The sequence below is a fragment of the Gadus macrocephalus genome, chromosome 18 (assembly GCF_031168955.1).
Source record: "Gadus macrocephalus chromosome 18, ASM3116895v1".
NCBI classification, from domain to species: Eukaryota; Metazoa; Chordata; class Actinopteri; order Gadiformes; family Gadidae; genus Gadus; species Gadus macrocephalus.
Genome location: NC_082399.1, coordinates 5488170 through 5504881, shown reverse-complemented (window position 1 = coordinate 5504881; position 16712 = coordinate 5488170). Strand labels below are relative to the sequence as shown.

General features: G+C 45.8%; 1 protein-coding gene across 1 annotated transcript in view; it reads left to right on the top strand.

The window, feature by feature from the left end:
* The window catches only part of ca10a (carbonic anhydrase Xa), a 101399-nt gene that overhangs the window by 32654 nt on the left and 52033 nt on the right, over nucleotides 1–16712 (top strand). The window lies entirely within an intron of this gene.

Here is a 16712-nt window from a genome sequence, read left to right as displayed (position 1 = left end):
TGAGTGCGGGAGTGGATGTGAGTGTACACACACATTATGTAGAATGAGATAGTGACCATTTGCAGGATCCCTTTGATTCAACATCAATAAAAGTTAGGTACAACTACGTAAGAGAAGACTAAACCGAAGCCTTGTAAAATAAGATAAGATAACTCCTTGTATTGTCCCACAAGGAGTTATTTGTCTTGGGCTGTAAATGCATTCGCTGTGAACAACAATTACATACATGCCGGACAACAATCACATCCATACATGACAACAATCACATGCCTAGGACATTGTAGTGTAATCATGTTGCTTTGGGACATTAGTTTGATAATAGTCAGAACAATGGTATGGATTATTAGGATTATATTGAGAGTTTGGTAGTAGTTAGAGCATTGGTGTGGATTATTGGGATTGTTGAAGAAGAGTTTGGTGGTAGAACAATGGTGTGGATTATTAGGATTATATTGAGAGTTTGATAGTAGCTAGAACTATGTTTTGGATAATCAGGATAATATTGAGAGTTTTTTGGTAGTTAGAACAATGGTGTGAATTTTTGGGATTATATTGAGAGTTTGTTGGTAGTTAGAATAATGGCGTGGATTAACAGGATTATATTGAGAGTTTGATAATAGTAAAGACAATGGTATGGATTATTAGGTTTATATTGAGACTTTGTTGGTAGGTAGAACATTGGTGTGGATTATTAGGATTATATTGAGAGTTTGATAGTAGTAAAAACAATGGTATGGATATTTGGATTATAACGGGAGGTTATTTGAACAAAGGTATGGATTATTACGATTATTTGGAAAGAGATGGATAGTAACATGATTATTTTTGTGGATTATTAGGAATACATTGAAAGCGTTTAGGCGACTAAATTAAAATCTGCAATTTGGAAGCAAGTGATGCAACTGGGTTTAATTAAATTCTTTATCAAATGATTTCTTTGTTTATTCATTCAGATCATCAAACACTTTGCCTCCAATTATGTTCAATTTATGTTTTGTACACCCTGTTCCCCCTCTGAATTTGTTCTCTATTCATTCAAATGAATTTCTGCAAGTCTGAATGAAATCATTTTTGGTCAAAACCAATGCCTTCTGAAAGTCAGCATTAATATGACAGGACTATGGGCCTAAGATATTTATTCAACTTTAAACATGATGTACTGTTAAAGAACAGAAGTATGTATATATATATATATATATATATATATATATTCATTATTATATTATTATTACAATGCATGCACTAAGGCGTAATGTGCAGAAGATCTCAAAGTGCACTAAATAATGATTCTGATTTAAAAAGCCACAGTGCTGCACTTTCTAACCACTCTCCTTTATTAGCAGGCCAGATTTTGTTCTACAACATTAAATTAGCTCATTCTTTTATCTAGCAAACCTCACCCCATGTTATTCTACCCCATGTTGGCCTTTATCACTTCCAAAGCCGTTGCTTTTGCTACTTCTAATGTCTAATGGCCCTTATCGTGTCCGTGGCCAAATCAAAGACGCTGGGACGCTGTACCACATCACCAAAGTGAAGCGTTTGGCGCGCTTTCCACCAGGCCTGCCGCGTCATTCTACTCCTTATGCTTGCAGTTCACTGTGCACATGGCTGGGTTAGGGCTCATGGCCCCTGGGCTTCAAACCCCTTCGAGGTGGGTCATGTTGGCTTACATCACCTCGTTTGTTTCACATCATTCAAAGGGCATGTGTGTGTGTGTGTGTGTGTGTGTGTGTGTGTGTGTGTGTGTGTGTGTGTGCGTGTGCGTGTGTGTTCAAGGTTTCTTTAAATATTTTGCGTTTTTTAGTGTGCGTGTATATGTGTGCGTTTGAGGTCTCTTTCCCTTATGTGTGTGTGTGTGCATGTGTCTGTGTGTGTGTTTGGGGGGCTTGATAATCGGTCATGAAATAACAGCGGACATGGAGATGAAGAGCGGGGGTGGGGGGGGCTAAACGGGCCGGGCAGCAGATGAGGCTCTGGTCGCGTAGAGCTGTGGGATGCACAGAGGGAGGGGGGGGGGGGGGCATCACACCACCAGCCCTAATCTGTGCTCCTAAGAGCTTGGGATAATTAAAACCGCTTTGACACGCCGTGACATCGCTTACCCTGTTCTCGTTCATGTTCCCCCGCCCACACACACACGCGTTGGCTCGGCTGCCCTAACAGCCGAGATGGATCGTGTTCTGGATGCATGGCCCGAGCGTGCACGCAAGGTCACCCCTCGGATTGGGATTGGGCTGAGAGCCACCCTAGTGGGCAGTGTGAGCCGTGCATCCCCGGCGTGAGCGGTGGATTGTTTACAGTGCAGACGCGGACATTCGTTGAGTAGTCATTAATGTTGCTTGTGGTTTGATTATGCCTGGCTCGCATCTCTGTTCTAATCGACTCGCGCTAATCCTTTTCGAATGGGCTGCATGCAGCCTCATCCTCTAGCCTCGTATAGTCTGCTCGTGTGGCAGGCCGAGCACCTTTTGAAGTGCCTGCCCTCATAACGGAGCTACTTGCTGCCTGTGCATCGCTACACGGCAGACAAGCTGCTGAATTTGCTGCTGCAGAGATCTTCCAAGGCCAATTATCGACTTTTATTTTATTTATTTTTTTACTTTTATCACCTTGACTTGTAGGTTGCAAAAAAAAAAAATACTCACTGATTAACCAAAAGAAAAGAAAACTCTTCAAAGGACAGTGTGTGAGAGATCTTATAACCTCCACCCGGGACAGCACATGCCTCTGGCAGACAGACCCTTTCTGAAGAAGGGAGTCTGTCTGGTGAGGACACACAGACCCATACAGCCACAACCACACCCACACTTGTTCAGTCTCCACATCGAAATTGTGGTGTATTCTACTATGAGTACTAGCTCTGTACTACTACCATTAACCCTAAACTACTACCACTACCCCTACACTACTGCCACTAACCCTATCCTACTACCACTTACCCTACCCTCCTACGACTAACCCTACTCTACTACTACTAACTGTACAACTACTAACCCGACCCTTCTACCACTAACCCTACACTACTACCACTAACCCTACACTACTACCACTAACCCTACCCTACTAGTACTAATCCTGCACTACTACCGCTAACCCTGCACTACTATTAATACTACTACTAACTCTGTACTATCACTAACCCTAAACTACTACCACAAACCCTACCCCACTACCACAAACCCTACACACCTCACAAAGCCTGTGCTGCAGTACAGCAGATAGAGGAAAGGCACAGAAGCTTAAGTAATTCATTGTCGCTTTGTTGGTTTTTTTCGCAGCAAAACTCTATTTGGTGTCTTATCAAGGTTGCACTGGCAGAGAGAGAGATACACATCACTGTTAGAACTAGTAAGAGATCTTTAATCATGACCCTTGTGTTGCCTCACTAGGTCTGGCCGATGCACTGATGTGGAGATGTCCCACCCTGGGGATGTGGGTCTGCTTTAGGTGTGTGGGTATGCCTTAAGGTTGTGGATCCCTCCCCAACATGGGGATGTGGCTCTCTGCCCTCCATGGGGATGTGGCTCTCTGCCCTCCATGGGGATGTGGCTCTCTGCCCTCCATGGGGATGTGGCTCTCTGCCCTCCATGGGGATGTGGGTCTCTGCCCTCCATGGGGATGTGGGTCTCTGCCCTCCATGGGGATGTGGCTCTCTGCCCTCCATGGGGATGTGGGTCTCTGCCCTCCATGGGGATGTGGCTCTCTGCCCTCCATGGGGATGTGGGTCTCTGCCCTCCATGGGGATGTGGCTCTCTGCCCTCCATGGGGATGTGGGTCTCTGCCCTCCATGGGGATGTGGGTCTCTTCCCTCCATGGGGATGTGGCTCTCTGCCCTCCATGGGGATGTGGCTCTCTGCCCTCCATGGGGATGTGGCTCTCTACCCTCCATGGGGATGTGTGTCTCTCTCGGCCCACCGTGACGCTGTGGGTCTCTGGCCTCCGTGGGGATCTACGCTGCGGGTCCTGGATTGAACTTGATGTCCAATCAGACAAAGGCAGATGGGTATCTTTCATCATCTGTCCTCCCTGGCCACGCCCCCGGCCGTGATTTCACTCTCCACTTCAGAAATGATTTGATTCTCCTCTCTCTTCCTCCCACCACTGCTCTATTTATCTTCCACTTTCTCTGACCATTCTTTCAGACTCAATTGTCCGACAATGTACTTTTTTCTCCTCCCCCATATTGCTCCCCCAGATGTGAACTAGAAAATGCTCTTTGTTGAGGCTTGGATTTACTTTAAACCGATGTCCTTAACCTATGTACAGAATAAATAAGAAACTAGATGCAAAAGAATGCACACACACGACCACATGCTTTTTCTTTTTCAATGGCTTTTAAAGAAAAACCCTTGTCCCACATCATTGTCAAATGCACTCTACTTGCTCCTGTGACTATCTGCAGCTGCTTGTAGCATATAACTGTGAGCTGGGCTTTATATGGAAAAACGCATCTATAAATTAAAGACACTTCACGGAATAGCTGACAAAAGCACTATCTTTTCTTTCGTTTTTTTCACCAGTGATTCAATACAAGTGTGTGTGCGCGTATCTTTGTGTAGCTGTGTGTGTGTGTGTGTTTGTGGAAACCGATGTGTGTGCGTATCTATGTTTGAGTACATCGGTGTGTGTCTTTGTGTGTGTACATCTGTATGTGTGTGTGTGTGTGTGTGTGTGTGTGTTTGTGTAAACCGATGTGTGTGTCTATGTTTGAGTACATCGATGTGTGTGTGTGTGTGTGTGTGTGTGTGTGTGTGTGTGTGTGTGTGTATATATATGAGTGTGTGTCTGTGTGTATATCTAGCCTAGCCTCGGTGCCTTCGCAGCATGAGGCCTGTCAGCCTTTAGGACCCAGCTGTTTAGCATTTAAAAGAGGTGAGCAGGAAGCCAGGCGGCGGTACAACCTCCGTATGGTGCTTTAAGCAGAAAATAAAACACCAAAAAAAAAAGTAGACAACAGTGACCGGATTATGCGCAGCCAAGTTGTCGATCTCCCAAACTCCCACACTCTGTCTTCTGCATACGAGCGCTCCAACTGGCTCGCTACAGGGTGATGTAACACACTCCCTCTCCGGCAGCTCAGAACTCTGAATAATGCTAACGTTCCCTCCACCAGCAGCTAAAATAGGCCTGTCAGGGGCCCGGCTGGGGAAACGCTACATACGCGGCAGGAAAATAGCACAAATGCTTTGTTGAGCAATGCGTGGAAGTGTTTCCCACAGAGTGTAAAAGTCTGTTGGCGAAGTGTGAGTGCATTGTTGGGGGAACGCAACATAAGGACGTCTCTTTGCACATTTTGAAATGTGAGGTTTGTCATTTCCCTCGCAGTATTGCCTTTTTATTTGCATAGAGGAACGAGTGGTTTTGTTGTGCTGGTCTTTGTGAGAGTCAAGTGGCAGCAATGGCCCCTCTAGGGTGTTCACAATAGAGACTTGCATGTTGTTTCTCTAACATCCTCTAGGAGGTTCTTAGTATAGACTAGAATGTTGTTCCTTTAAAGACCTCTAGGTTGTTCACAGTGGAGACTAGCATGTTGTTTTCTTCTAAGACCTCTAGGTGGTTCACAGTAGTGACTACCATGTTGTTCCTCTTAAGGCCTCTAGGTGGTTTACAGTAGAGACTACCATGTTGTTCCTCTTAAGGCCTCTAGGTGGTTTACAGTAGAGACTACCATGTTGTTCCTCTTAAGGCCTCTAGGTGGTTTACAGTAGAGACTAGCATGTTGTTCCTCTTACTGCCTTTAGGTGAATTACGTTAGAGACTAGCTTGTAATTCCTCTAACAAACTATTTGTGGTCACGATAGCGGGATGAAGAGTGACCGGCTACCACTTAAGTCAACCGGAAGAACTGTTAATTCATTCTTGCAATAGATTAATTATCCAGAGCAATATGTTTCGTGAGGTCCCGTTTGACAGTTTAATTTCATTTAAAAGTTATTAAGGATTGATTATCAATGCCGTCCTCAATGGGCTGAATACAGATTGTTCCACTGCTAATTGCAACAATCTCCAAAAATGGCATCGCTCTGGAGAAGATACATCTTCACCCTCAAAACATGTGACGTCACGGAAGCTACGTCAATATACGGTAATTTTTAATGCATTTTACAGGAGAGAGAGAGAGAGAGAGAGAGAGAGGGAGAGGGAGAGGGCGAGGGAGAGAGAGGGAGGGAGGGAGAGAGAGAGAGAGAGAGGGAGAGAGAGAGAGAGAGAGAGAGAGAGAGGGAGAGAGAGGGAGAGAGAGAGAGAGAGAGAGAGAGAGAGAGAGAGAGAGGGAGAGAGGGAGAGAGAGAGAGAGAGGGCGGGCTGAGAGCTGAGATAGCAATGGCCTCTCTTCCCCGTGCCACCAGCAGACGAGGAGAACATCTCCTCTGACAGACCAGAGCAGACACACAGCAGCCGGGGCCTTCTGATCCCCCCGATGGTGCGAGAGTCGCTTAAACAGCCACAGAGGGTGGAGATAAAGAGTGCCGAATAATATGGAGGACTATCGGTTTTCACACGCTATAACCGGGCTGCCTGGAAGCGCAGACATCGGACACTTGGAGAAGCACTCAGGGAGTATAAAGCCGGTGCCAGTCCCCTTATTAAACCCCCCTCCTGCATGCCGAGATATGTCTCAACAGGAGAGAAAAAAAACTATTATTGTCGCCACTTAACTCCCTTTTTTGGGACATGAAAGGGGCCGGAATGATTTCTATTACTGGGACCTTATCGCCACTTAGCCAGAGATTAGTTAGCTAATTCCTTTTCGCTGCGCACGTCTTTTTTCCGTTTTCTTCCTTGTTCCTGTCTGCTGTGTGACAAGATGATGGGCGAGGGGGGGGGGAGAAAAAGTGTAAAAAAGCCAGCCGGTGACAGCCAGCGGTGACACAGGCTGCTCCCTCTGCTCAGCCATCATCAGCGTCACACTTCAGGCCGTGTCTGGGTTCAGCCAACTACAGGACATTCATCAGACGTAACAATGAAGCGCACACCAACGTAAGGGCTGAGACTACCTATACGCAGATAACTAGGAGAAGCGTCCTTGAGGCTTACCCAGTTACTGTTTTTCCTAAACGGTCAAATAAAATAGTGGCAGAATCAAGACAGCGGTCCAATGAGCAATGATGTTCGAATGTCAAATTTGTGTATTCATGCCTTATGTGCTTTTATTCAAAAGATGAAGAAACTCGATGGTCCTTGTGCCGCACAGCATTATGGGAGGTGGTACACCGATCAAGGAACCATCCGATACCTTTGATACTTTTTTAGGAAGTATCCTCCCAAATGTGACACCGGACATGTTACATCCCCTCTTCCCCTATTTGTGCTCTACTCATTGCTGTTTGTGTAACTCTATTAAGCACATTATGCCCCAGGGAACTGGCCTCGGTGTGTGAGAGACAGGAGAATAATTAGCCGAGCTCTCCATGTTGTCGTACCTCTCTAATATGGTCGGTGATTAAGTCGTTGATTAAGTCGTAAAAAAAGGTAATATAAGCAGACATATCATTGAAGTAGTTTGAGTTATTAGTCTGACGCTGTATCACACAAAATAAAATAAAAATGTTGCATTGATTTTTCAGCAGAAATTTTAATTATGTGGATCAGTTGTGACATAAAAATGTATGTGTAAATAACCATTCAACATCATTTGTAATTATATAGTTATGAATTTGTAATTATATAGTTTTGTCAATAATATTTCACTTATAAAACAAACTGTGGAAATATCTTGCGCATTTGAAAAGTCAATTTAATTTCATGGCTTTAAAGCTGTTGGAACAATAATAATAATAATAAAAAAATTATACAACACCCAATTACAACCTTCAGACATTTCTTGAGTAAGTGGAATACACTTTTGTGTGACCGATTTCATTCATATACCGTCGGAATCCACGGTAACACCGATTGGTAAACTGTTAAAGGGAATTCTCTTTGGGTGGGGGGACTTCGCGCAAGTCAACTTCTGATGTTGGTTAACGGCGACTTCAAGACATCTGTGTTGTCTTCCTGCCCACTGATTGTGTTGGGGCTGCCTGGCTTGTGAGAACACACTGCTATGAAGCATCAAGCGCTAAAGGCAGTTTTAACCCCCACTGTGGAGGATACAGGGACAAAGGAAACAGCAGCATCTCCACATGCCTGCCGCTAACACTGGCCCACTCATAGTCAGCAGGCCTGCTGTCGAAACAGAACCTTTAAGCATTCGGCCCATTATATTTGCCTTCTCCACAAGGGTATCAAAACTTTTTTTTAAATGGCAGCTATTTAGCAGCAAAACACAAGATAACACCCCAGCTAGATTGTCCAATGTGAAGGCAGCTTTATCAGGGTTATGTCTGGAGCCGTTTTCATTAAGGGCTACCTGTCTTCAGCCACAGCTTGAATCAAGCTAACAAGCCATACTTGAGAATGAATACTTCAGACTGAAGGCAAATCTGCCTGAGTGCAGCGTGGGTTTCAGTTGGGGGTTTACAAATAACTTCTGAGTCGCTCCTTGAGAAAATACTTCTACTGGCAATTAACAGACTGTCTTCATCTCTCACCCTCTGCTTCATTCTCTCTCGCTCTCACTTTCTCTCTTGTCCCTCTCTATCTCTCTTGCTATATCTCTCTCTCTCGCTCGCTCTCTCTAACCCTAACTTGTGAGTCGCTCCTTGAGAAAATACTGCTGGTAATTAACAGACTGTCTTCATCTCTCACTCTGTTTCATTCTCTCTCGCTCTCACTTTCTCTCTTGTCCCTCTCGCTCTATCTCTATCTCTCTCGCTCTCTCTCTCTCTTACGCTCACTTGTGAGTCGCTCCTTGAGAAATACTTCTACTGGCAATTAACCGACTGTCTTCATCTCTCACTCTGTTTCATTCTCTCTCTCTCTCTCTCTCTCTCTCTCTCTCTCTCTCTCTCTCTCTCTCTCTCTCTCTCTCTCTCTCTCTCTCTGTCTTTGTGGGATGCAAGTCTTAAACCAAATTAGGACTCTGGTAAGGACATGCCACTAATGCAGTTTGGTCAGAGGAGAAGGAGGGAGAGAGAGGGACGAAGAGCAGAGCTGTCTCTGTAAAACCAGCGCACATCGTTGGCCAGTACACAGTGCCACCTCATGATGGATCAGCACGTCGCCCGCTGGCCCGTCAGGGGACCGGGGGAGGCGAGGGAGTGTCAGTATCGGATATTACCACCATCTCTATTATCTGTCACCATCTCCCTAACCCCCTTCGCCATCACTCTTACCCTAGTCTCACAAATCGGACTATGTATTAACATCTAAAAGTCTGATGGCAGATTACCTGAAATCTGGGTGAACGGGACATTTCAGTTTATTCCGCTTCAAATAAGTGTCAGCCAATCATGTCGCTTGTGGGGAGGGGGGAGGATTTGTAGATGCACGCATGCATTACCTGGAATGGGTCTCTACTGGAAACAGAACAATGGAGATATGGCGGACAATTTATTTCGGATACAGAAGAGGACCGATCACTGGGTTCGGCTTGGCTCAGGAGGTAGAGCAGTTGTGTTGTAGCCGAAAGGTTGCTAGTTTGATCCCCAGCTCCTCCTAGCTGAGTGTTGATGTGTCCCTGAGCATGACACCCAATCCTAACTGCTCCTGACGAGCTGGCTGTCACCTTGCATGGTTGACTCTGCCGTCGGTGTGTCAATTTGTGTATTAACCGATGTAAGTCGCTTTGGATTAAAGCGTCTGCTAAATGCCCTACATCACTAAAACCACAGCATCGTCTTCCCATTGTCAGTATCCGTTCTAGGCCGACAGCGAATGCGAACTCGGTAAGCAGTGGTAGACTCAGCTGTGGGAGTGTGTGTGAATGGCTGGTTTGAGCAGCCTCACCTGGCCGCGTCCAATCAGACACGGCCAGGTGAGGCTGCTCAAACCAGCCATCATCAACACACACTCTCACAGCAACCTTTCCAACAACCAACCTGTGAAGTAGACTGGCCACTGTAGACATGCATTTGTTAAAATTGTCTTTTGGAAACTCCATCTTGCACCTGCAAATTATTTTTTCCTTCACACAGAGTACCTCCACCGCTCGCACCTTCTGGTTTCCGGCCCAGGCGCTGTGGAATCACCGTCCAGAAATTTGCCGTTAGCATGGTCGATTATCTGGATCCCAGATTATTCAAACCCTAATCCTGTCAACCGGCTCCATGTACTTGGATCCAGAAGTCCTACTGGGGTTGAGGGCACACAGCCTGGGCCTGGCAAACTGAAATTGCAAGGGGTAGAGTTACGCCCGGTTTCCTGTTTCGTTAAGGAGCTGTTCCACCGAAGAAACCTAATTTCGAGTGTTTGATGATTTCAGAAAGGGAATTAAGTGCCCAAATATGATTTCTACGGTGGCTAGTCAACACAGTTTTGATTTTATACCTAAACCACACTTTCTGCACAATTCTACGGCTTGATGACAGATTTGAGACTGAGTCTCCCACACAACTGTAGATATTAATCTAAAGTCGGATTTGTGAGACTACCACATCCATAACCATGTAACCATGTAACCATCTCCTCAACCCTGACCCTAACCCTAAAGGCCAATTTCCACTGGAATCGGCACGGAAGCGGCACGGCAGCGAATCGCTCGCCGAAAATAATGGAAACCATTAAAGTGAACGTAGGCTATTCCACTGGATACGGCACCGGCACGGCACGGAACCGTCCCCAAACCGGCACTTCGTTTACGATACTTGCCTCTTCTATTTCTGAAAGTTGCCGGTTCGCTGCCGTGTCTCAGAACACGACTACAGCCAATCAGTTTGCCTTTGCGCATGAATATTCATGAGCTCACATCGATCCTTATGCAATTCACAGGGTATTGTAATATTATACAGTCTATCTATGGTATGGTATCAATAGCTAATCAGTGGCAAAGAAGAATTGAAAGTCCGCGTCGATGCCTCGCAAGTCCAGTGTTGCGAGTGGACGTTGCCATGACATCTAGAAATCATAGGTCTACCGTATTTAATGGGTTATGTGTATGGTTGATTATAAGGTAGGCCTATGTATATATATATATATATATATTATAATGTATATTATAATATATATGGTTTGAATATAACTTGTGAATAATATTGTATGAATACTTATTATAATTATGCACGTCTTGAGCCATCTGTCGGAACGTGTCCGTGCCGCTTCCAGTGGGGATTGCAGTACGGAACACAGCCGCTTCGCTGCCGTGGCGCTTCCGTGCCGATTCCGGTGGAAATTGGCCTTAACCCTGTAACCATCTCCTCAACCCTGACCCTAACCCTAAACCTGTCACCATCTCCTCAACCCTGACCCTAACCCTGTCACCATCTCCATAAACCTGATCCTAGCCCTGTCACCATCTCCTCAACCCTGACCCTAACCCTGTCACCATCTCCTCAACCCTGACCCTAACCCTGTCACCATCTCCTCAACCCTGACCCTAACCCTGTCACCATCTCCATAAACCTGATCCTAGCCCTAACCCTGTCACCATCTCCTCAACCCTGACCCTAACCCTGTCACCATCTCCTCAACCCTGACCCTAACCCTGTCACCATCTCCATAACCCTGACCCTAGCCCTAACCCTGTCACCATCTCCTTAACCCTGACCCTGGCCCTAACCCTGTCACCATCTCCTCAACCCTGACCCTGGCCCTAAACCTGTCACCATCTCCTCAACCCTGACCCTGGCCCTAACCCTGTCACCATCTCCTCAACCCTGACCCTGGCCCTAACCCTATCCCAACCTGAGAGGATCGCTCAGCTTGACTGCTGTGTTTGTCGTTCTCTTGGGCGAGCTGTCGCTAATGAGCTGCCCCCGCCGGCCCCTCTACACCGGGAGAATTAACCTGGTGTCACCAGCGTTACAGACAGGAAACCGCCAGTTGCCAACCCGCTCCCTCACCGCCCCTACACCACACCTATCCGTGTGAAGCGGGGGGGGGGGGGGGGGGGGGGGATTGGGTTGTTAACGCGTTCACGCGCCGCCAACCCTGCTCTGTGTGGAATTACAACGGGGACTCACCGGGCACATCACACGCGGCTCCGCACCGGAGCAGGGCACCGGGCCGGCCTCTCCACGGTGGGTTCTGCTAATCGTCTGCAGCGCTTGCGTGAGCTCGCCATTAGCAGGCGAGCTCCACCTGATGAAACTGCTCCGTGGCTACGTGGCGGTAATGAGCCGGTGTGGACCAGGTGCTAGAAGTCTCCACCTCGCCACACTGTGGTCTAAACGGCTTAATGGCTCAGTCAGGCATGGGGCACCGATCTGCAGTTCTGTTTCTGTGTGTGTGTGTGTTCTCCCTGAGCAACCATGAGTGGTGAAATAAAAAGCAATGGGACTATACAATAATAGAACAGCAGTGAGCTTATGAGAGGATGCCATGTTCCTTTGTGTGGATATAAGAGGCTGAGTCTAAAAACCGATGACGCGTTCTTCTTTGGTGCATCATACTCTCTGTATGTACAGACACCTCAGAAGCCACGGTTCGCTGCTGGGGAACCATCGTCTGATCCAAATCCCCTTTCCGGGGCGGAGAGAGAGAGAGAGGGAGAGAGAGATCCACTTCAATTCATCGGACATTCATTATCATTAAGATGTTGCTTAGCACAGACCTGCTTCAGTAAGCATTATGCCCACTCTACTTTCTTCTATCCTCTCTCTCTCTCTCTCTCTCCCCTTCTCTCCACAGCTTAGTGTCAGCAATTACTTTTTTTTTCTACTGCTTGTCCCATAAAAACAGAATGAAGGTGTAGACAAAGGAGGACACAGGAGGACTGAGCAACAGCGTTTTTCCCAAAGACTATCACTCATATAGAACGTGTAAATCGAAAAGACGTCTCCTCTATATTTAGGTGACAGAGTGAAGCCATGTTATGCCTGTCCTATCGGTCTCTGCTTAGTGAGCTTCACACAGCCAGGCAGAATTCACTTGTGCATCTCTCTCCAATGAGTATCCACATCTGTGTGTGTGTGTGTGTTTGTGTGTTTTTACACACACACACACACACACACACCTTATAGGTTTGTGTGATGTTACGTAATAAATAGACTGTTGGAATATGCCAACTCATTTGCATTTTTTAGTTTGTGAAGTATGGTGGAGATAAATATTGCCTGTGAAGCTGTAAAGTGATTCCACCCTGGTGACATTTCCAGGGTAAACAACAAACCAATATTTTAATGATGAAGCAGTATAACATTTGTTCAGCACATGAGTGTGATGCAATATTTGGTAACAATAAGTAATACATAACGATGATAAGTTAGCACCTCACTTCATCCCCCACCCCATCCCCATTCAGCTAATAACCTTTGTTACCACCACCATCACTACCAACACCAACACCGCTACCAACACCACCACCATCACTGTCACCATCAGCACCACCACCACCAACGCAACCACAATTATTACCATTAACCACAACCGAGACTATCACCATTACCATCCCCATGTCCATCAACTCCAGCATCACCACCACCACCACCAACACCACCACCAGCAGCACCACCTCCATCCTCACAACCGACACCACCATCAACCCAACCAACACCACCAACACCACCTCAATGGCGCTATAACCAAGCCTTGCACCTACCCTCTACACTAAATGTCCCGGGTGCCAACGGCCACACCATATACATCACCATACACATGCATATACATGTACCATGCATGCATAAACACCACCCATCACCATAGATCCCCCGTTTTACAACTCACACTAATGAGAAATGGAATGGCTCCCTTAATGTGCGAGGGAGAGTTTAGTGATATAGGGCCGTTCCCACCCTGGGACCGGTCTCTGCGGTTGTGCTTCTGTCAGCGCTGAGTGATTGTCGCTGCCACCGCGGTCGCGTCCAGGGATCTATCAAGACCTAATAATTATGTGTACATTTACAACAAGGGCCGGGGTTTAATGGATCGATCCCCTCACTCTCCTATTCCCATCGCCGCGCATAGATTTCCTGTCGTTTCCATGAAGGATCTAGCGACAGAGAAGAGCAGTCATTCTCTATATCTCTGTCTATCTGTTGGTGTGTGTGTGTGTGTGTGTGTGTGTGTGTGCGTGTGTGTGCGTGTGCGTGCGTGCGTGTCCCTCTTTCTTTCACTTTCTCTTTTTTTCTCGTTCTATCTCGCTCTCTCCCTCTCACTCTCTCTTCGGTTCCAACTTTTTCTCCCCACTCGTCTTTCATGGCTGTCCTCCATCCCCAGACGACTCGTTCACTACCTCCTTTATCAAGTGATGGCTGGCGGTTGTTTTCCTATCCACAAAAAGCTCCTTAACACTTCCACTTCAACACTCGACAAGATTAAGAACACTGTCAAATGTTTTAATTGGGACGGTACGGTACGATCTTAATTTGTCTTGAATCAAACAATTGCAATATAAATTCTTTCATCATTCTCGTATTTTTATGTCTGGTGTGAACACCTCAGAGTTCCCTACTAGATATCTTACAAGGCATAACACCGGGAATGTGTTGTGTGCCATATTTAAATGTGTCTTGTGTTGTCCACATGACATGGGTGCAGCCTTACCGTGTGTAGAGCCTTTATATGGTGTGTCATGGTGTATCGGGTCTCATTGTCTGGGCGATATTTAAATGCAGATTTGCATAATTCCACTGCGGCTCAGTGGCGGATGGTAATGCCTGCTTCACTCCTCTCTATTACCTCCTGATATTACAGATATGGCTCTTGCACCATTTACTGTAACCTTTAAAAGGTATTGGAAATACTGTGAGAGATTCGAAACGTAGAACATTCCATGGTAGCAGTAACTATTAGAGCGGTTAAGCACCCAGTTTGACTTCTGCCGTGCAGTTACTTTAGACTGTCTTTTAATTGGTCCATTCAAACCGATTTTTTTTGATTGACAGACAGCTGGACCAATCTGTCCTTTTGCGGAACAGTAACGGAAAACTGCTGGAGGTGAATACATAGACGTTAACAGAACAAAAAATATTATATGCAATCTATAAATATAGACAGTATGACAAGAGAACACCAAGAGAACAAAAACAGTTAGAGATTAAAACGATAACATATATACAAAATAAATACAGGAGATTAACAAGAGAATATATAGAACTAAAATCAGTAAAAGAAAAACAAGATTTACAGTGAAACAAATGGCTGTGGTTGATGGCAATTTTAGTGCATTTTTTCAGTTGGATTTTTATAGAAAAGCTTTCCCTGAGTACATTTGTGAAATATTTCTAAGTGTGCTAACCTAAGTTTGCAAACCCAAGTTGCATACAGACGGTGATGCATATCGCTGCTGCTCTCTGTTGACTCCTGTGTTCTGTGTCAGCAGTGATTTAGGGCTTCCCATATAGAAACTTCTCAACGTAACCCAAAATAACCTTTTTCTGAACGGGCTGCACCAACACTCCAAGTCTTCGATCCCAAACACGCGCTCTCTCTGGGTTCTGCGCTGGCACTGTGATTCATCATGCATTTAGATGTTCCTGCATTACCAAAGAGTATGCGTCGTGGACTTAACGTCGTGTCTATATTTAATACCAAGTGGCCAAGGGAAATGGACATGGGCACCTTTTCCAGTACCTTTTCTAAGTGGCCTTCTTTCTTTAATGGAGTTGAAAACGATAAGACATGCTGCCAAGCAAAAAAATGAAGTCTTGCCAAAGGTCGGCGTTTTTCTTCGGCACACGTATCACCTTTCTCCGATATTTTCCGTGCCGTTCAAGTTTGTACTTTATCATCTTTCTGCAACGGCCTAACAATGTGCTGATCGCAGTTCTGTTCCCAAGGCCTCGTCACTGCATATCACCCATAATACGACGAGATAATGTACTTCAGAGGTGGTTAGCATCACCAGCTCCCTCACCAGGTGGTACATTATGCTTCCATAATGGGATACCCACAGGGTTTATCCCTTACCTGTAGTAACCTGGGGTAGTGTTCAGTGTATACAATAAAATAACGAGACACCCCGTACTGCTCTATTCCTTACATAGTCAGTGCATATAATATTAAACCTGCGCTTGTAAACAGTGAATATAATACAATTCCCAGACTTCCCAGACCCGGCGTGATTTATTCCGCCCAAACCACAGCTGCTTAAGACGATACTTTCAATTATCACGTACGTATTTTTTTCGGCATTTTGTGTTTGCACTGTCGAGAAAAAACATCTGGTCGGTAGTTGTATGAGACTTTGTTGTTAACGTTTCTAATTTGTAGCGCATCGATTCCCAACTGTTAAAAGGCAGAGGTGCGCATTATGAAGGGTGTGCATTACCAGAAGCAACGCAACACCCATGGAATGTTATTGATCAAGACCCGGGATTCAACAGCGCTGTGGTATAGGATGTTGTTACTGTTCTAATAATATGGACAAGATGTCTAGAATGTTTCTTCAGTGGCGTTGTGATGACAGCGATGATTTGTGTTCTCGATTAAACGCTCCCACCAGTGCAGTGTTAGTCTTTTTCTTCCAGTTGTTTTCCTTATATAGCCACGGTTTAAGGGCGGAGGGGGTGGAGGGGGTGGAGCAACGAGCAGAACATGACGTTTGTAGGGTGGAATCATAATGAGTTTCTCTGTATGCTTATCATGTTCATGTCACTAATGCTGGTGAAAAGTGACTGCTTTCCATCATCCGTCGCGAGCAGGGCTTCGAATCCACGTTTCTTTCACCTTGTCCTTGGTGAGAGCAGGACTATCTGCTACCTGCAGAGCTGCCGCAAGTCCTCTGCCCCCCT